The following is a 22,959-nucleotide window of genomic DNA, read 5'->3' on the forward strand; positions in this document are numbered from 1 at the left end:
GCACCAGGGTCTGGTCATTCTATGTGCAGTGTTTGCATGTTGTCCTTATGTCTGTATTAGTTTTCTGTAATTACTCTAGCTTTCCTTCTCTAGCCAAAAGCCATATAATTGCATTTAATTGGCAACTCTAAATCAGTACAATGTGAGATATTGAGTGGTTATATTGTCTTTGATTGAATAGCTGACAGGATCTCTCCTTGCACCCATTGCTCCCATTGTGAGACTTATAACCCTGAAGATGACAAAGCAGGTGTGGACTGTGAATGACAGAATGTTTTATTACCAGTTTAATTTTGAAAGAATCAAATTTTACAGTATTTTTGCATATGCAAGGAATACATTTATTTGATAATAAAAAAAGAAATTAAGGAAAATGCAACATAAATCATGCTTGGTGGTCTGTCTACAGTCAGTTTTATACCTAATTGTTATATGGAAGTGCAGTCTAACCTGTTGGAGTTGTGTACCTGTGTTTAGCATCAGTTTATCAAGATCTTTTTTTATGCAGTGGAAGTGGAATATTATTAGAAGGGTCAAAATCTACTTGATAGAAAGATATAATTACATGTTAGTTGAAATATTGCCATAAAACCATACATCACTGACATTCCACAACCTGTCAGTGTCTAATTTTCAGCTCACGAGATCTTATTTTTAAACGCAAATTTAAAATACTGTGTTCTCGGCTAATGCAGGTATTGCCTTAAAAGCAAACATTGATGCACTCTGTTCTCGGTGACTTTGCCATCATGCCTAGAAACAATCTATTATTTAGCAGACATGTTTATACAAAATGACTAACACATCAAATGTAAGGGAAATATTAGAAAACTAACTAAGGGTTATTTATTAATTCTCATGAGGAATGTCACAAAACAAGACCCTAATTAAAAGAATGTGTTTGATATGCAAGTGCTATTGACACAACCAATATGTAAAATACAAGAAATTAATAGACAGATCAACAATATTAGGTAAGAAGACATAACAGATGGCTGTATAGGAGGTGTTAGATTGTTGGCCTGAGCTTGAAGAAAGTCTGCACACACATCTGCATGCCCAATTGTATGATTTCATAGACTTGCACAAATTGTATCATCAGGTGACCAGTGTGTGATACCTGTAGGTCTCTTGCTGGTGGAGGCCAGAGTAAACCAGTAAACCAAGACCATAGTTCTAAATCTTATTCAGTTGTATCTGGTCATCTGTTAAGGTTAATCAATGACACAACCAGTGAATGTGATGAAAGGCTGTACTCAGGAAAACTAGTTCATTGTAGATGAATTGTGAACTATGGACCTAAAGGTTGGGGTCACAGATGTTGCATTGTCAGTGATGATACATTAGAGCTTTCCACTGTAATCAATATGTAGGTAGTAAGGAGGTTGGAGTTCAGGAAATCTTGATTAGAATAGGGTGCAGTTGTTTTTTGGGAAACTAAACTGATATTCATTTATCCAGATCAAGACTTCCATTCGATAAGCAGAAAAGCATTATGAAATCTGCTTAAAAATACAATAAAATATTTGAGTGTCTTCATAACAGCAAAAGAAACAAAGATAATATAATATTAGAGCCAAGTTAGATATTTCAAAAAGATAGGACCCAAAAGAGAGTCTGGGGAGAGTCTGCTTGAAGAGGAAATAACATTCTCTATAAAATATATTAAGATATGCCTGAGAAATAGGAAGGAACTGGGTCAAAGCAGATCTAGTAAAAGCAAGGTTCACCAATAAACACAGACAGCTGTGGTGGTCTATTATGTTAAATGCTTTACAGCGGTGCTTCCCAAACTCGGTCCTGGGGGCCCCATGGGGCTGCAGATTTTTATTCCAACCAACTTCTGTTTTTACTTGGACTCCAAGCCTAATTAAGTGAGCTGTTATCTCTCTTTTTCTGTATTTTGGGGCCAATGAAGAAATTACAAAAGTGTGTTAATACAATTTAATAAAGGTTAAGCAGTTACATTTTGTTTTTACTGTTTATTTATTTTCATCCTTTTCATTTCCATTCTGCTTTCCCATTATTGACTAATTAATGGGCCTGACGCTGAAGCAGTTTACTCATCTCCATTTTCAAGAACAATCTATCCTTCAATATACTTTTTTCCAGCAGCATATACAGTACACTATATCTATTGAAATACTGCATGCATTTAAAATCAGACTGAAAACAAACTCATTACAATAAAACTAAATTATGTGGCACTTTTACACAGTGAAAAACAAAATTATTTAATATTTAGTGGGTCTACCCACTCTAAATGTAACTACAGTTATCCCTTACGATTTGTCGGACTTAGTAGCATATTAGAGGTTGGTGACTCCTGTTAATGTGAAAATCTCTGAATGTGTTTAACAACGTTGGCTAACAGACAGTTAATGCTTACATTACTTGTTCTGTCAACTTGTTAATGCAGTAATAGCAAGCAACCACAGCAGCTGACTTCACTGAACGAAACATATCCAATAATACAACCTTTTCTTGTAGGCTCATCATTTTCTTCTATCAGATGGGAGAACTAGACGTTTTTAGTTTACTTTACATTTTCTAGCTTACAGTACAGTGTCCTTCTGTAGTAGGTAACAAAACCGTCAGAATAATTTATATTTAATTATTGGTGACATACCCATGAATAGGCAGATCCACGAATCATAAACCCACAAATTTCAAGGGTTTTGTGTACACTTTCAAAATTTAAGTAAAGCAATGCAATGGAATATAGGGCCATGATAAGTGGTCTGTGGAGTTGTGCAAGTTTTAAACAAATAATAAAATTCAAGATCACGCAGGCTTGGAGTGGCCGCAGATGTGTGTAAAATAGCACCACTCCGGGGTTGATTGTGGTAGTTTGGCCAATCACTCAGTGACATGCAAAAGCCAGCGGATTGGTCTGGTGCTTCATTCACACCTCAGGGTCACATCTGGGCCCAATCGAGGCAGTATAAAGAGATTGTGTGGCAGAGAGAAGTAAATGAAATAGGAAAACATACAGAAATGGAGCAAAGAAAAAAGAAGAATAGAAAGGAAGGAATTGAGATTAAATGGAGATGAGAAAGAATGAAAGGAAAAGAGACAGGAGGGAGAGAGCCCATCATGAAGAGAACAGAGGCAGGTCATTGGGTGCGAGCCTCAGGGCTGCAGGAGTCTGAGGCTGAGGAAGAATGCCCCTACTGAGAGATTTCCAGAGAGTAGGATTAGGAGCAACCCCATGTGTGTGACAGGCTGCAGGAAACATATGTGGCTCATTGCGTGCCCCATGGTTGCCGAGGTCCCAGCAATGGAGACCCAAAACCAGGAATACACGATTGACTACATCTGTTAACAGGCATCTCCTCTTACTGCGAGGTCCGGGGAGGATGAGTGGAGGAGTTGCCAGATTTTAGAGAGAAGCACTGGGGCTCATGATTGTTTTTTTTTTAAAGGGAACTGTCTCTTGGAATTTTAACCTCATTTTTATGAGTATATTTATTATGGATGTTTTAACCTACACATGGGCACTGGTTTTTGAGGATTATTAATTTTGAACAACAATTCGAATTAATGCAGCTATTCTCACTTTGTTTTGAATTACTTTTAATAAAAGCACTGACACTTTTTACACCTACCCTTTGCTGTAAAAGTGTGTCCTCATTTTCCCGGCTCATCTCGGTCTATGACCTGCGGTGGGTTGGCACCCTGCCCTGGATTGGTTCCTGCCTTGTGCCCTGTGTTGGCTAGGATTGGCTCCAGCAGGCCCCCGTGACCCTGTATTCGGATTCAGCGGGTTAGAAAATGGATGGATGAATCTCGGTCTATGACTATCGACATTTTGGGTTCACGAGGCTCCCAAAGGCAACAGGAAGCATGGAGCCGACCTGGACCATCACAAGAGCACCCATGACTGAGTAGTTTGATATTCCAAACCCTGTAATTGTGAAACATTTCTTACAAATCTCTGTAAACTCCTTTTAATAGTTGATTTCATTTTTCATTTTATCAAACTATTTTTACTACATTAAGTATTAATTCTCATATATACAATTTCCACTGTTGTCAAGCAGATAATAACAATATGCACATGGAATTTTATTTTGCCATTCAAATATGCTAAAAAAAATGCAAAATGAGTCACTTCAATTATGAAACACTCATAGCCATTCAGCTCACCAATTGGAAGGAAGGCTGGGTGATTATAAATACAGTGCTTCTGTTTTTAAATAAAATTATCTAATTTGTATTCTGTTGAAAATGAAATGAGTACCTGAAATTAATTGAAAAAATGGGTTGACCCTCAAGAGCCATTGTAAAGTTTGCATTCTTATAAACTATGTAGAATATACAAATTTTTGTGATGTCAGCTTAAATCTGCTTTGGGTATTCTGGTTTCCGCCCACAACCTAAAAAAAAATCTACCTGAAGGTAACTGGAGACTATAAATAAGCTTGAGTGCACATGTGTTGGTTAAGTGCATTGTAGCCCCTGATAGACTGGTGTCCCGTCCAGAGCTAGTTTCTGCCTTTGACCCTGTATCGCAGGGATTGGCACATCTTCATTTTTCTTTTTTAAAAATGTGAGCTTTACCAGTCAAATCAAATAAAAGCAAATCAAATTTTATGTCACATGCCAATTATACATACTGTACAATATGAAGTGAAATGCTTGGTTGCTCAACACCAGTGACTGTGCCTTTAAGAAGAATATGAAGGGAAAATAACAATAATACATAACTTTATAAATATTAAAAAATCACTAATATAATTAAAAATGCGCAACAAATAAATTAAAATTTTGATAACTTAAATAACTAAATCCAAGAATGTTAACAATAAGACACCACGTAATTCTAGACACTTTCCTTATTTAGCATGTGAGCGGACTGTAGGAAAAATCTCCCTCTTAGTCTCTGTGAAGTGTACTTTATGCAGTCGTGCTGCTTACCTCACCAGGTAAAACTTACCTAACCACAGAACAGAAAAGAGGCTGCTGTGGGATTGCTGGTGTCAAAGGTAATTTTCTTTGCTCTTGTCCAGTATCACTTGATGTAAATGTCCTGGAAGTTAAGTGTACCCACCAGTAATACTTTCAGCTGGCCTCACCTTGTAATCCATCATTGTGCTGTTTCCAAACTAGGCAGTAATAGTTCTTGTCAGAGTACTTTGAGTGGTGGATATGTAACATTTCTATAGTATCTGAGAGGGCAGTCAGAGGTGTCTGAAGTGGTAAAATGTTGTTATGCCTTCTTCACACAGGTGTTAGAGTGCTTGGAACACTGAGGTATCTGTAACTGTCCACCCACCCTCTCCACCTGAGTGCTGTTACTGAGGGGATGGTAGAGGTGCTGTCGTTTTCTCCAAAAGTCCACAATCAGCTCCTTTGCCTTGCTATCATTAAGGAGTAGACCATTTCTGGTTGATCTGAATTTAAAGTTCTATACATAACAATCTAATTGATCTAATTCATTCTTCCAGCAAGACATCAAGAGGATCAAGAGAATGAAAATGTGGTATCAATACAGGTTCTTAAATTCTTTTTAGACTTTGTTTTATGTAAGCTTTGTCCAAGTAATTCTGAATCCACAGTGCCTGTTATTTCAAAGATGTTTATATCTGGACAAGTTGTTTGAAATATCTTAACGTATATTTACAGTATATAATTTAGAAAAGTGATTGTTTTAGTAAAGATCCTTGAGGAACACAACTAATGATCTTTTGCAGCATTCTTCCTCTTTTTTCCTGCCTATTAAGCTACTTTTACTTCAGTGTTTAAGATCACAGAAACCAATTTTATCAGTCTCAGGATTTACATTATGGAAGCATTTAAAAAAACAATTTAAATTAATGCTGAATTTGGCAAGATACGCCAATCATAAACCTATACTGGCTGCCAAACTACACTTAAGTTTTCTGCCTGAGAAAAAGGTGAGCCCTGTTATTAGTTTATGGACAATCATTTCCAGTTTTTTTTCCAGTTCCTTCCTTTTATCTGAAATTACTGCTGGAACAGGTTTATTAAATGGTCTATAAATGACATCCTACATTTTTTCAACACTATTGGGACAATACCATTTGTTCTGTGGTTGTGTTTATTATTGATACAAAAAAAAAGCTCAAATCACTTTTCTTTAAAATCTTAAACCTTAACCCTTATTTTTTTTTTTTTTACTTATGCCCAAGGCATTTCATTTAATTTGCCTTTTCTAAAATCTCTATTGAAATATTTCTAAAAAGTAGACAATTGTTTTCTTGTTTTTTTAGTGTTGACCGAAGTTTTTTCCTGTTGGAAATTGTTATATTCTTCTTGGTTTGCACGTTTTTCTTATTTTTAAATTTTCTCTAATGTTATATTTTAGAGTTATGATTTTATAATACATTCACCCATACTTTAAGCCATTTTGTTATGTATTGAAATATGTTCATTTTACACATGAATAAACATATCCTGAAATTACATAAATGTTGTTTATAAAGCAAATGTTTTTGTTTTTCCAATCTGTGTTTTCTGTTTTTGTTTTTTTTCTAAAAGACTACATTATGCCAACAATATGCCTTTGTTTTGGTGTGCCCTTGCATATTTTGAAAGACTATTTCACCATATTGTAATCACGGCTGTTCAAATGGTTTAACATTTCTATGTTTTTCATTCTTTCTTTGAAAATATAAGGTCTTTAAAGGCAGTATTCAATAAAGGTCTTGAAACAAAGTGATTGAGAAAGGAGTTATGCAATTTGTGCATCATTTTAAGTTCATCTGATTTTCCTGCAAATGGATTTTCCAATCCTATGTTTGGAAAGTTAACCCTTGTGTAGCATTTGTATATTTATTACTCAACAGGTGTTCATAGGTCTGGTAGGTCGGCAACATTACTGTGTTTTTGAAACAATAAAAATATAACATTATATGTTAAACTACTTAACAGATGTTGACTTTATCTCACTTAGAAACAATACAGACAGCAAAAATAAAATATTTTATATTTACTCTTTACTTCTGCTAGATTACTTTTATCCATAAAAGAGCTTTTCGATCCTTGTGATAAAATGTAATTTTTTTGTAGACATCAATAAAAGTCAAAACAAAGGTGGGATATATTATATTAATCTTTTGATAACTATTGATATTTATTATTTTGAAGCGAACAAATTGAAAGGACAAAGTTTACAATACAGTGTTATATTGAAATGATGTAATGAGCCTGGTTGAACACAAATTATAGCATCTACACACCACATGAAGGACAGAGATTTACTGTATGTGCATTGCAAATTTATTTTCTCACTCTATGCAGGCATAATATGTCTTCCTGTCATTCTTTTGCAGCTATTGGTATCAACCTATTTTAATGAACCCCACCTTATTAATCCCCCCACCTCCTATCCTCCACTTGCTTCCACCATGTCTAATCATTTCCATGATGATGGCACCTGGTAAGTTGTCGAAAGCTTAGGAATAAAAAAACTATTGTAGCTACATAACTTCTTATAATCATTATTTTCCTGTATAAATCATTGGTTGTTACGATAAAAATGTCAGTTAAATATATCATATAGGAGACACACACAGTGATATTTGAGAAGTGAAATGAAGTTTATTGGATTTACAGAAAGTGTGCAATAATTGTTCAAACAAAATCAGGCAGGTGCATAAATTTGGGCACCGTTGTCATTTTATTGATTCCAAAACTTTTAGAACTAATTATTAGAACTCAAATTGGCTTGGTAAGCTCAGTGACCCCTGACCTACATACACAGGTGAATCCTATAATGAGAAAGAGTATTTAAGGGGGTCAATTGTAAGTTTCCCTCCTCCTTTAATTTTCTCTGAAGAGTAGCAACATGGGGGTCACAAAACAACTCTCAAATGACCTGAAGACAAAGATTGTTCACCATCATGGTTTAGGGGAAGGATACAGAAAGCTGTCCCAGAGATTTAAGCTGTCTGTTTCCACAGTTAGGAACATATTGAGGAAATGGAAGACCACAGGCTCAGTTCAAGTTAAGGCTCGAAGTGGCAGACCAAGAAAGATTTCGGATAGACAGAAGTGACGAATGGTGAGAACAGTCAGAGTCAACCCACAGACCAGCACCAAAGACCTACAAAATCATCTTGCAGCAGATGGAGTCACTGTGCATCGTTCAACCATTCGGCACATTTTACACAAGGAGATGCTGTATGCGAGAGTGATGCAGAGGAAGCCTTTTCTCCGCCCACAGCACAAACAGTGCCGATTGAGGTATGCTCAAGCACATTTGGACAAGCCAGCTTCATTTTGGAATAAGGTGCTGTGGACTGATGAAACTAAAATTGAGTTATTTGGGCATAACAAGGGGCGTTATGCATGGAGGAAAAAGAACACAGCATTCCAAGAAAAACACCTGCTACCTACAGTAAAATATGGTGGTGGTTCCATCATGCTGTGGAGCTGTGTGGCCAGTGCAGGGACTGGGAATCTTGTCAAAGTTGAGGGACGCATAGATTCCACTCAGTATCAGCAGATTCTGGAGACCAATGTCCAGGAATCAGTGACAAAGCTGAAGCTGCTCCGGGGCTGGATCTTTCAACAAGACAACGACCCGAAACACTGCTCAAAATCCACTAAGGCATTCATGCAGAGGGACAAGTACAACGTTCTGGAGTGGCCATCTCAGTCCCCAGACCTGAATATAATTGAAAATCTGTGGGGTTAATTTAAATAGAGCTGTCCATGCTCGGAAGCCATCAAACCTGAATGAACTAGAGATGTTTTGTAAAGAGGAATGGTCCAAAATACCTTCAACCACAATCCAGACTCTCATTGGAACCTACAGGAAGCGTTTAGAGGCTGTAATTTCTGCAAAAGGCAGATCTACTAAATATTGATTTCATTTCTTTTTTGTGGTGCCCAAATTTATGCACCTGCCTGATTTTTGAACAATTATTGCACACTTTCTGTAAATCCAATAAACTTCATTTCACTTCTCAAATATCACTGTGTGTGTCTCCTATATGATATATTTAACTGACATTTTTTATCGTAACAACCAACGATTTATACAGGAAAATAATGACTATTAACAAGGTTGCCCAAACTTTTGCATCCCACTGTATGTATACTAGCTGTCTAAGCCTGTGCTGTAAAAAGCCCGGAGTCCTTGAAACTACTGAAATAGTCAGAAAAAAAAGTGAAATGTACAGTTGTCAGGTAATTGAAGGAACTACTCTGAGCATCTCTCTCCTAGGTTTCGTTGTGCTAACATGCTCACCTCACTTGTGTATTAGCGGTGGGAGGAAAAGTAAAAGGGATACCGTTTTGGCGAAGTGCTCGTCTCGCTTGTGTAAGAGTTTCTCTCTTTTCTTGGTGGTTTCACTTGGGCAACAAAGTCACTTTCTTCTTCCAACTCGTTAACTTGGGGCCATCATGCCGGCTCTCTGAGTTTCATGCTGTAGTAGCCTTACACTACCGGGCCAGACAGACAGATGAACACACTTCCATGCGTAGACGTTTATTTTTTTGTTTCCTCAGAGGTACAGCCCTTACCCTGACTCCACCTCTCACGTCCGGGCCGGACAGACACACACACTTCCATGCGTAGACATTTATATATAAGATAAAAGGACACAAAAGGGTTACATAGAGTTGGGGGACCAAATGGTGAACCCCATACATTTGTTGAAAAAAAAAACACAACCTTGATAACATCTGCTCAGACTTGAGTCCAATTGTGAACTGCCTTAAGATGGCAGATCTTCCAGTTATAAGTCCTTCCAGCAGGAACTGGTGGGTCCAGACACCGGAAGTGATATCAGTGATGTTATAGCTGTCAGTCTTCCAGCTGGCAGAGGGAGGAAGAGAAAAGTCATAAGCACACAGCGTTATCACCTGAAGCGGCAGGAAATTACCATCACCAGAACCCTTAAGCTATTCCCTATATGCATGCGCGTGACAATAGTCATTCATTACCAGGGATGGGTTGGTTGTGAATAGAAAATTACTTGAATTGATGGGCCTATTCTTTGTACTCATCAGCTGAGGTGGGAGCTTTGACATGTTTTTTTGTTATAGTTCTTACGATTGCCTACATTTTCTTGATGAGTTCCTGCCTCAACTTGTGCAAAGTAAGAAACAAATTTTTACATGTGACGTTGTGAACACAGTATTCCTGGGACAAGTCCAGGAAAATCAGCATCTCTTGATTTTTCTCAGGTGCTCCTCCATCAGGCTTATCAGTACACACCTGCATGTTCCATGCATATGATAATGCAACATCATATGCAACTTCACACATCTGGTTTCCATATTTTGCTAGTTTACACACTATTTACTGCCCAAAATGAAAGCAGCCCGTAAATGCCATAATCTGCTTATCAGCAGTAATGTTGGACCTAGGGTTTGAGCACAGGTTTACCACCCAATTGTTCCACATTGTCTGATTGCAGCCAGCTTATCTCTCTATCCTCAAGCTGGTCTGTTGTCTAAGTTATCAAAGTAGATACTCCTGGAAATATTGTGAAAGTTTTGCAGAGACATTGTTGCCAGTTTCAATATTTTAAATGGATTCATTGCATTCCCTATTGGATCTGAAAACACTAGCAACTATAAGGAACCCAAAGTATTCATGTAAATTGGTTTGGTCAGTTTCCTTCCACTTCTCTAAAAATGCACACCTTCCCTGCAAATCAGTGCAGTACAGAATGATATTTCTGGATGATTTTTTGAGTAAAAGTTCAAATGAAGACCGGATGTCTTGGACATGAGTAACTGTCATTCATGTTGTTCCTGTCTGCATCTTTATCACATTGGCAACAAGGTAAGATGGCTCCTTCATTGGTCAAGAATAACATTCAATTTCATTTTTTGACATCCATATAGCTCATCCTATCTGATAGTCAGTCCTGTCCTCTTCTTTAAACTCACAGTCAGAATTGACAGAAACCTGATCCCTGTTTTCTAAGAATTCTTCATCTTCCAAAGCTGTTGCTCTTTCCACATTGGCTTCTCTTTCTTCTAACCATATTTTCTTTTTTTGTGTACTCCTCATTATCATTATCAGAAAAGTATGGACTGAAGCACACTTAAACAAGTAAATCTCTACAATTTTTCCCTATTAACTCAACAATCACAAACAAATCTGTTGCTGTCTTAAGCATACTGTATTACATTATTTTTTCTCTTTTACTGTTCTGATAATGTACAGTATGTGTCCAGCTTTATATTTATTTTCATTATTTTCAATTACTACTAAGCATTAATAAAAAGCAGTCCAAATGTGTAAGATTTGTTAATGTGATTACAAGTCAACATTAGTGGATGTCTGTTGTATGATGTACTGTACACAGATAGTATTACTAATTTGTAAAATAGCATGAATTTGCACCACAAGCACTGTCACTTAGGTTATAGATTCTAATTCAGGCTGAGATGTTTTCTCTGTGTAGTGTGCCCTACCCATGTTTATACATGTTTCCATATTTTTTCCCATATAATTAATGCATGTTGTTTGTTGATTTATAATATTCTGCTAGCTGGGTATGTGTTTGAATATAAATATACTATTTTTCCATTCACAGCATATCCAATTCTACTGGAATATGTCAAGCATAAAACATGCTTTTTCTCCTTTAACTATTATTGTAAAAATATTTCACTAATTAATACAATTCAGAAAATAACTAATAGAGGGAACTATCAGCATTACACACTTCTGACTCAACTAAAAGCTAGTCATTGAGAGTATACTCCATGTTGAACATGGTGGCACCTAACCTTAAAGCAAAAACAACTTATCCTGTAAATTCAACTTGTTTTCCAATATAAGGAAAATTCAGTGGCATTTCTGGCAGGAAAGTTCCATAGGGGCTGTTATAGAATTTTGCTTTATGTATGCAGAATTCTCTAACGTTAATATTAACTTGCTTAACTAATAGTGTCTATCCTTCTTTATCTAATAAGTAGCAAGACATGAAAGTTCACAAAAAATAAATCAAACAGTGGGATGCTTGTGCCTCTTGTGTCTAAATTATCATCAAATCATTGTAATACCCTTACACATCCTCTGCCAAAATACACTAATATAGTTATAAGCATTAAGTAAATCGAGAGCCTTGTAACCAACTTCTGCTAAGGAAATATATCAGCTATTAACTCTCTAAATTAAAACAGCGACACCTCAAGTTTAAAATTGAGTGGCTTTTAGACGATAAGGGAGAAGTCACAAAGAAAGTCACAGAAAGAGCACACAGACTATGCATACTACATGACGAGCAGAAGAGTCTGAGACTGTCCAGTACCAGTGGTGACATCCATGTGGCCAGGTGATTGATAGCGCAAGGTTTATAAAGAATTGAAAAAAGACTTTACATACCTAGAATTCTATATTTCTATGAAACTGGGGTATCATAAAATGGAAAGAGCACACGTAAGACTTTCTTGGTGTTTGTTTTTTCAAATTGAGTGCTGTCAGGTGATCCTCCTTAGTGGTGGATGAGGATCAAGATGCCACTATGTCCCTACTTGATCAGTGTAATGTCTTGTGCTGGATTTGTTCCTAAAATTGATCATTTTTTTCAAATTACTGTCACTCTTTTTAAGCTGCTATATTGGTACTGTGCTTTTCATACTTCTTTATTAGCTTGTGCTTTACAGCTTTGACTGGAGAAAGCTTGAACAAGAAGTTCAAAGGCCTCATTAAAAAAAGAAAAAAGGTGGTCCTCATGTTAATGCTGTGAAGCTTTAGCTTTCAAGCCCCATTGCTGAACTGGAAAGTTCAGGTTGCACATGAGCACAAAGAGTAAGGCAGAAAAATACACATACAGTAATTTGTGCAACTTGTTTGATTCTAGGAATGGATATGTAGAGTCTATTTGCTAATGAAATGGGATTGTTCAACTAAAACAGCTGAAAGTGCTGCATGCAAAGAGTCCAAGGCTGGCCTGTGATACAAGAACACTTTATAACAGATGTAGAGCACAGGATGCATTAATATGGTATTCAGACCCCAACATTTTTCACTTTTGAAAAGATAATCACAAAAAGGTAAGACAAATACCTACCAATGTAATTGAATAATAAAATCATCCTTAGTTCGCTGAGAAATACAGTTATCCCATGCGATAACCCCTAACCCCTGTGAATGCGAAAATCCATGTATAAGTGTTGGGCCCATGATTTCTGAATATTCTAAGTTTATATATAAAATAAGATGCAAAAAGTTGTGGGATTTATGGTGTAGAATGCTCACTGTGAAGTCAAGTCACAAATGTGAGGCTGGCTGCTGAGACAAACAACAACATTTATTTATATAGCATATTTTCATACAAATAATGTAGCTCAAAGTGCTTTACATGATGAAGAAAGAGAAAAAAGACAAAGTAAGAATTAAAATCAGAGAACACTAATTAACATAGAATAAAAGTAAGGTCCAATGGCCAGGGAGGACAAAAAAAAAACAAAAAAAACTCCAGACGGCTGGAGAAAAAATAAAATCTGCAGGGGATCCAGGCCATGAGACCGCCCAACCCCCTCTGGGCATTCTACCTAACATAAATGATCCATCCTCATTGTATTCAATGTTCTCATGGAAGGACTTGATGATGACGGTCATGTGGACTTCTGGCCTTTAATCCATCAATGTAGGGACATCACGGTGCTTTGATTAGGTGGTGGTGGCGCAGGTCACCACCACAGAAAACCAGAAAAAGAACAGAAGAGAGAGTAGGGGTTAGTACGGATTTTGGAGCCACCATGAATAGTAATGATAATTAATTGAATATGCAGAGCATCAGGATTAAATTAAATGAAGTTATGAGAAAGCCATGTTAAAGTAATGTGTTTTTAGCAGTTTTTTAAAGTGCTCCACCGTAATAGCCTGGCAAATTCCTGTTGGCAGGCTATTCCAGATTTTAGGTGCATAACAGCAGAAGGCCATCTCACCACTTCTTTTAAGCAGTTATTTAGTAAACTGTAACTTTAAACAAAATTTTAACTTATAAAAAAGTTGTGTTTATATTTACGGCAGTAAACAACAAAAGTGATTCATATTACAGATACAAAAGAAATCCAGCAAAACACCAAGCACAAAACAATAAACACAGATGACACAGTTCAGTTAAACAGATGTAGATTGTGGTGGTGTAGTTATGAAATGAAATCCCCTGTGAACAGCCTCCTGAAAGTTATGTATAGATTTGTCCTTTCATGATGCGGTTGTAAGTGAAAATTTGTAGAGGTTGGGAGCGCTGACAGACAAAAATGTTTTCTATGTCAGATGAAATCACACAAACAAGCAGGTAAAGGACAATGACATAAATTTAGAGAAAATAATTGTAATCCAATGGGTGTAATTGCAGTGAAGAGTTAAAAAAGAATTCACTGAATGCAATCCTACCAGCTTTATATAACTCACTTTTAAAGCTAGTACCCTCACCTTCTTTCTCCCATCAGCCCTTGTGACAACCTCCAAAACTACCCAGTGACACAGTACACAGTACAACGCTTCCAGGGTTGCTGGGAATTGCAGTCCATTTATGCAGCACTGCTACAGATCCATATGTATTTGTTAGAAATAGGTCAAAAACACACAAAATAATTTCCATTTAATTATTGAAGACAAATGCATGAATAGGCGGATCTGTGAATCACATGGACCAATCTATAAATACAGTATATATTAGAAAATAAAAGATCAATAAAGAAATCAGATATGATATATGTTATTCATGTTTTTTCTTTTTACAAACTGACAAAATTTCTTGTGTTTTGACAAAAACAAATAGAAAGCTGGAGAAACATAACATATCAAACTGATAAAACTGAAATTGTTAAACAGGTAGGTAATAAACTTACATCATAGCCACATTTTCCACATTTTTAACAGAGCTTTACTTAACCTTGTAATAAAGAAATCCTTGCTAAATTTTTAATTAAAGACATATTAAACATTTTGGATTAAATTTGGTATTTGAGAATAGCTATGATTATTAAGATATGTTTAGGATAGCCCTCATTTGAATATATACTCACAAATTATAATATAAAAGATTTATATTGAACAGGTCATTTGGGCAGCAGCAGAGAGCTCACTTCATGAGCACTGACTTCTTAGAACTTTGTGGGAAATACTTTTGTCTCTACTGAGAATAAAATTATAAGAGCAAGAAATGAATATTAATATTCTGCATGGATGAATAGCAGAGGATGGCAGCTGTTAAAAATGAAGTGAAAAGCATAAATTATGTATCATTAGCAAATTACAGTATTATATTGATTTCTATATATCTGAAATGGTGATCAAATTTGCACTAATTCTCATTGTATGTGAACTACTGAAGAGTCATAGACAAAACTACTTATATAGCATGCAGTGCTACAAAGAGGTAGTAAAGAGGGAAGTTCCATTACTGACATCCAGCTGTGAAGAGCCTGCTAAACCTAATGAATTTTTGAGTTAGTCAAGTTTCTTTTTGACATGTATTGGGCACCTGCAACACTACAGTGGAATTTTAGACTGTATTGGGAAAATATCTGTGCTTATTTGGAAGATTTTGAGAAGTATAGGAGTTGTTGGTCGATACATCTGCAATGAGTGACATAGCTAAAAACAGCCCCAAAGGATGTTTGTGTTAATTCATTAAATGGTGTTCTTTTATTATGTAATATTGTCAATTGATGCAAATAAAATGATAACTTACAAGCTGTATCTAATTATGTTTACACTGTTTTGCTATTTAGCAATGAACAAGTGTAATAATATAGGTTACAAAGGTTTCCTTATATCTTTTATTGTTCTATAATGGTAATAGTACAGTATCACAGGGAGCAGAGTTAGCACATTGCAAACTTGGACCTTTTTATTGCTTTGCCAGTGTTTTATCTCTGTATATTTCCTTTTAGAGTGATTTTTTGTTCTCTAAATATTATGTTTGTATATATTATGTTATTGATTATGTTTTCAATCTGTTTGTATTATATACAGTATTTTGAAAATTGCTTTGACTAATGATAATTTATCGTTTATGCATTACCTGTATAATGGATTTTCTGTTATCTGCCCTGTCCTATTTATGTTTAGCGCCAAGGGGCATGGAGCTCTGTTGGATTTGTTTGCTTTTGTGGAAGACGAATGTTCTCTTTGTTCCCTTGTACTAATTCATGTCTGAGAAGTAAGCTTTACGAAACCAAGTAACAGCATGCTTTGTTTTAGCAAACAGAAAAATATTTGTGCAAAGGACTCAAGGTCTGAGCATTCCACACATGAGTCTGCCTTATCACGTTTTTCCCTTAGCTTACATCTGAACGCCATAACAAAAGGAGCCAAGAAATCAAGTTGCACAAGGGGCGTTGAAGGGGCTCAAGGATTGTGTATAATAAAGTGTTGACTGTTACATTTTATAATGATATTAAATTACGCATTCTAGGGGTGTAAAAACTTGCCCCACCCAACAGACAGGGTTCAGAAGAGCCCTGACGCTGTCATGTATATTTGATTGTCTGCATTTCTGAAACTCTTCTCACTTTGACTCTGCAAAATAAAGCTGCTTTATAATTACACCTGCTGTCTGGTCTGAAGCCTTCGTCCACACTTTTAACTGCCTTTTAGCAGTAGCCATTCTAGGGATAAAAAGCTCCCGGGGCCCTCTAACTCATTCGCTCCTGAGTTCTGCCATGGTAAAATGTATTGCTATTACTTTAGCACAATTTCTAAATTAATAAGATCAACAGGAAGATTTTTAAAAACACAAATCTTTTATTGTAATTTTGTAAAATAAAAAATTACATTTGCAAAGAAAATAGAAAAACAATAATAATAGACTAGTACAGTACATTTTAAAATGTTAAATAAGTAAAAAAAAAAGTAAATAATATGCAAAACCAAAGTAAGGTAATATGGTAATAAAATATAAATACAAAAGGTACATCGTATTATTTTACAAAATCTTTAAAAAGGGCACATCATAGAAACAAATAATGGTAATTTTCAAAAACACTGTTTGCAGGCTTTAGTTAAAGCAAATGCAGCCACTATGTCCACCAGGTCCTAAGACCTTCAAATACTGCCCTCTACTGAAATCAGACCTAGGGCTGGAAGACTCTACAGGCACATGGTAGATCTCAAGTAATTATTTCATTTGCTTTAAAATGAAAAACCTTCCTCACCAGAGGGAACTGGGATAAGATGAATCAGGAGGAGACATAGTGCTAACAGTTTCAGTTATTCCAACAGCACAATCCAAATACAAGTAGACTGAAACACAGCATCAAGTTGAGTGAAATATTGTGTCTGCTGTGACAATGACTGAGACTGCGATTGCAAGTCACCAACACCTAGCTCCACTAGGATTTTTAATCTACCAGGAGGCATACTTGGAATGGCTGTGAAGGCGATCAGGTGTCAGTGTTAGCGGTACAGCCTCAGTCATTCTCACAGTAGATACTGTATATTTATAGGCCACGTTTCAGTCAGCCTATCATGGGAGTTGCTCTCATATCTTGTCATAATATCTCCAAACTTCATGTCCCCCAGTACTAGAGTGGAAGTACTTTTGCGAGAGAACGCAAAAGTATTTCATACTTATATTCCCCTCCCCCAAATATTTTTTTCTCCCATAAAAAAAGATTCCTCTAATCAGATTTTTTTCTTCTATAAAAAATTACTCCCATCATTTTTTTCTCACCCGTATCACCTTAAGGGGCTCTATAAGTTCGTAACACAGTCCTCCAACGCATATATTTTCACAACCAACTCTAAGTTAACTAAACATTTTTGGCTGGTGAAGCTGTCTGTACTGCTGGCCAAAAAACTGATCTGTAAAGGCTGCAGTGCACACGATGTATAAATATCCCTTCAAAGGCAGAGAACAAATTGAACAAATTACATTTAGTGGCAAATGTGTCATTGTCTCTGAGTTTTCAGTTGCTTCTGTGGCTTTTGCTGGGTATTCCATATATGTTGTTTTAGTATAGGCCGAAGCCTACTTATAGTTTGGGGTAAAGTTCCCTTTTGGATTCCAGGCCTGTTATGAGAGAAATCTGTGCCGCTGGGTATTTTACCAAAATAAATAAGTAAAGTAGCACTCAGGCTTATGTGGGGTGCAGATGTGTGCATGGTAGTGTGGTGGATGTGAATTGAGGTGATTGGCTGAGCATGCATCCCCATGCAGACACATGCTGTTTAATTGATTGCCGCATTCACACTCCAGGTCTGTAATTTACACCAGCATTTTATAGCTGATGGCCTGTGAAAGTAGTGTGAGGCCAATACTTAATGGGTAAAAGTTGCTCTTGTTGATCACCCTTCAGAGCAGGAGTGACCATGCGTTCAGTTCAGGCTCCCACAGATGTCGAGGAATGGCAGAGGGACAAGGAGCAGACATTGAGAACTTAATGATAAAGGTTGACTGCACTATCGGTGAATGTCTCCTCTTGCTTATGTGACCTGAAAGGGTAAGCAGAGCACTTTTAATTTGGAACATTTTAGTGTGAATAAAAGCACTAAGCACTTTCACCAACCTTTTGATTGTGTGTCTCCTCATTTGCCCTGACTCATCTCGGTTCATCACTATTGATGGTTTCTTGTTCGAGAACCACCAAGGACTGTGGTGCCAACACGGACCATCACAGTACCCCAGTAAAGCTTGAGGTTGAATTTTGGAGACAAGGTCACATTTGGAGTTTAGGAAGTCTACAAGCACTGAGACTCAGTCTATATATAAGAGAGGGGGTCAAGCTAGTTAGAAAATGGGATTTATTAGAAAATTGAATGAAGCTTAAAAAAAACTGATAATGTCATTTCTCAATGTAGTCTTCTCAAGGCACATACGGCACCTGCCTGGAAGTGCCTGGATTCCAGCAGAATTGAAGTTTTTTTTCTAGTCCTCGCAACCACTCATGCACCACTTTCTTCACGTCGTCATCTGTCTTGAATCAATGACCACCCTGGTGTTTTTTTAGCGGCCCAAAAAGGTGGAAATCATATGGTGCCAAATCTGGAGAATAAGGAGGATGTAGCAATACCTCAGGCTTCAGTTTTTCCAGACAAGCTTTGGTGTTCTTAGCAGTATGTGGGCAGGCATTGTCTTTCAGCAAAAGGATTCCTTGAGACAGTAGTCCCTGCCGCTTGGATCGAATAGCAGGTTCACATTGGTCTCCAGCAAGTCGCAGTAACTTGCAGTAGTGGCTGTAGTACCCCTTACTCGGCATGTAGTGTTCGACAATAACTCGGGTGCACGATTTGTTGCGAGAACAAGACAAATCCTTTTATTCTGCTGGAACCCATACACTTCTAGGTAGGTGGCGCAAGTGCATTAAGAAGGGTGGGGACTACATTGAAAAATGATATCAGTTTTGTTAAGGTTCATTCAATTTTCTAATAAATCGCATTTTCTAACTTTAGCTTGACTTCCCCTCATGTCATGGACAGCCGGGATGCCTCTTCTCTGGGAGGACCGGGGGAGCAAGCCTGGTCAGGACAGTACCTCCCCCGGAACACTAGATGGCATTGCCCCTGGGTTGCAGAGTTGCCTAGGACTCCCACAGGGCTTCATGGGAGTTGCAGTTTTGGTGCTGCCCTGTTGGGATCCATGGACGCCGCCAGTTTGGTCCTATGGTCCTTGAGGTTGCATACACTCAACATGAGCACCATGTGTAGCGCGATAAACATCAAAATGGTAGAGCATTTTTTGCCACACACAAGTCAACTGGTTCCTAATTGCTGAATTCACAGCTTCCTCAATTCGATGTCGCAAATCCTGAAGATGAGCAGGCATAGGTGCAACAAACACTCTTTCTTTAATTTACCCCCATAGATAAAAATCGCCTGGAGACCTGGGAGGCCATAGACGATGAGCAAGGTCTTGTTGTCCACCTCTTCCAATCCATCGTCCTGGAATGGTGTTGTTCAGGTAACGCCAGACCTCCAAGTGGAAATGAGGTGGGGCACCATCTTGCATGAAAATTAAGTCATTCGAATCTTCTTAAAGTTGAATTTTTAATCTTTGAACTTTCCTCTATCCAGTGATATATGGAATGTGTTACTTTCTTGCACAGTTTGTTTGAAGTAAATTTTTGAAATCTGCTCTTTCATGGTCCTGTATATACAGTATATATATATATATATATATATATATATATATATATATATATATATATATATTGTGAAGAACGGGGCTCTGCACACCCCTAAAGTTTGCCTCCTCTTTGCTCCGTTAGATGCTGAGCTGCTGCTGCTTCTGTGTCTAGTAATATGCTACTTGCACAGCACTTCGTATATTTAAAAGCCTGTACAGCACCTGTCCTTTTCGCTTATTGCTCTGTCTCATTCTCCCCCAGACATCCTCTGCTTTATTCTTTATTATGCTGTTTACGAATAAAGTTTATGTTTATGATTAACTTTGAATGAATCTGTGCGATTGTGTAATTCAAGTGTGACAATATATACCGGTAAAATTCCTTTACAATGAAGTGCCAGGGACCTAAAAAATATTTCGTTGTAATGAATATTTTGTTGTAATGAGATTCTGTATTTGTTACTATAGTGCTTTCTTTAACTTGTATCCAGGCGTTTGCAATCATTTCAATAGCTTCTTTCGTGTTACTTTAAATCCCTCCTGCCTACAAGTTATGCTGACTAGAATTTTTCTCAGCATTTCCTTGTGATAATACATTTTCAGGGTGCGAATGATGCCCAAATCCAATGACTGAAGCTGTGGCGTGTAATTGGGTGGAAGGTATTCAAAGTGAACATTATCTGAATGTAGAAGCATGTTGTGGGCAGCACAGCTATCAGTCAGGAGCCGAATCATTATATCTTCTTCATATTGTGAGGTTTCTGAACTCTTTTGAGACCCCCCCACTCCCCACTCAGTGGGAACAACACTCTGAAGTGCTTCCTGAATGCAACGTCTGTGGAAGATTGTTTGTCCGTTGCTGGGGCATGGCAATAGGAGGCTCACATCGCTGCAGTGAATCACCACAGTAGCAAATCATAAAAGATCAGGGTCGCTCTATAAGTCCCTCTCTTGCACCCCAAAACACGAGGCTTAGTCTCAATTTACAATTTACATGCTCCTAACTTGCATCACCCATCTTTTCTGTTTACTTTGGCAGAGAGACGCAGCATATCTATGAGCCTGCTATTGCCATGTACAGACGCGGAGATTGCACTTTGGAACGCTCTTCGGCTTGCTGTCTAGTTGGGGGACGTCCCAAGAGAGTTTACAAACCTCACATTTTCTTGAATGAGTGCTGTATTAATAGGAATGTTTCTTGAACGAGCATCACTGAACCACATAAAAACTGATTTTTAGACATCTTCAAATGCAGTAGTTCACATATGTTTGCAACCCGAGATTTTTCTACTTTTTTTGCTCTGTCTTTCAAGAAAGTTGACAGTGTCGATGGCGATATTCCGAATTCACTGGCAACATCTTTTTTCTTTTTGCAGCAATCGAGAGCTGCATGAAATTAAAGTTTTTTTTTTCTAATATGAACTGTTATCGTTTTTCCGTGTCTGCCGTTTCTATAGGAGGGTGACAATGAGTTAAATTCCAATGGATGTTTTTCAAATGTTGATGAGCAATAAGTAAAAGGTGTCACTAAAAACTGCAGGAAGCAAAAAAGCCAAAAAAAAAAAAAAAAGAAAATAGTACGAGGAAAGTTCGAAGAAAGAAAAAAAATTACAGTATTTCTGTTTGGGGATCGTTGTGCACAACTTAGCTGCGGCCACAGAACTAACTACTCTGTGGATGATTCATTCAGGCATTTCAAGGTCTTTTTTGCACTTCGTTGTAATGAAAATATCTGCTGAATGTACTTCGTAGTAACGAGATTTCTATAGACTCGTGTCATATGGGGAAGCTGTCAGGGACCATAAAAATACTTCATTGTAGTGAAAATTTCATTGTAAAGATATTCGTTATAATGGAATTTTACCTGTATATATATATATGTTTTGGATAGCCAAAAAATCATAACAGGACATTGTGTGATTTCTGGCGGGATTGTACTGACAGTACTGTACTGTACTGTACTGTATTCTCCCCTTAGGAAAACCAGTTTTGTTTTAATGCTTTATTTTGGGGCTATGCTTAGTCCTTTTAATATTTAGATTAATTACAGAGGAAGTACATGCCTGTGTGTGTGTGGTTCATTTTCTGTATAGTCTTTATCGAGTGTGTCATAAAGAGTATACATCCTTTTCTGAACTTTTCTACTTCTTCTTTTTTGTTGTATGGAAATAAATTTACCTAATTTTTTTACTGCTATATGCCCAGTGTTGCCAAATTTGGCTCTGCTCCCCTACAACCTCTGAAATGAATTAAATATATGAATTATATATATATATCTGAATCCACAAATTCTGCCTTTAATTTAGAGTACCTGAAGCTGTCTCTCATGAAGTGTTATTCATTCTTTAGTGAATAGAGAATAAGAGTTTGTCTCCAGAGGATACAACTTAAAGAAATAGACCTCATCAATTCTCGTCTTTGGTGGTGTTATAGAAGTTCTCGTTACCTTGCCTGAGTATCCCCTAGCACTTGCTCATCTACAATCAACCTGCAACAAGAAGAGGGCAATACATGAGGCATCCAAAGTTCTCAACCCCATCTTTAACGGTATCCTCTGGCCTATGGAGATGGAATGACTATATGACATTATCTTTGAATATGTTTTAGAGGGAATTAAGTAAGTAAACTCAACTAACGTTAATTATTTATTCAACCAAAAAAACAATAAGTGGAGAGAATGGACTCATGCAAACCAAAATATATGAGAATAAGTTTATTTCTAAATGTATTGGAAATAATTGAATTTACAACATGACAGTGAAAGAATCATCTTGATGACCTGCACTTTAGTTAAATCCTAGACTTGGTTCCTAACAAGAAAATAAGGTCAAACAAAGCCAGCAAATGATCCACTCTATATAATCTAGTTTTACAATAACTTATATTGGAAACTGTAATTGAAGTTGACAAATATAGGCATTTATAGGTAATTACACATATA

This window comes from Polypterus senegalus, chromosome 11 (genome assembly GCF_016835505.1).
Source record: "Polypterus senegalus isolate Bchr_013 chromosome 11, ASM1683550v1, whole genome shotgun sequence".
Lineage (NCBI taxonomy): Eukaryota > Metazoa > Chordata > Cladistia > Polypteriformes > Polypteridae > Polypterus > Polypterus senegalus.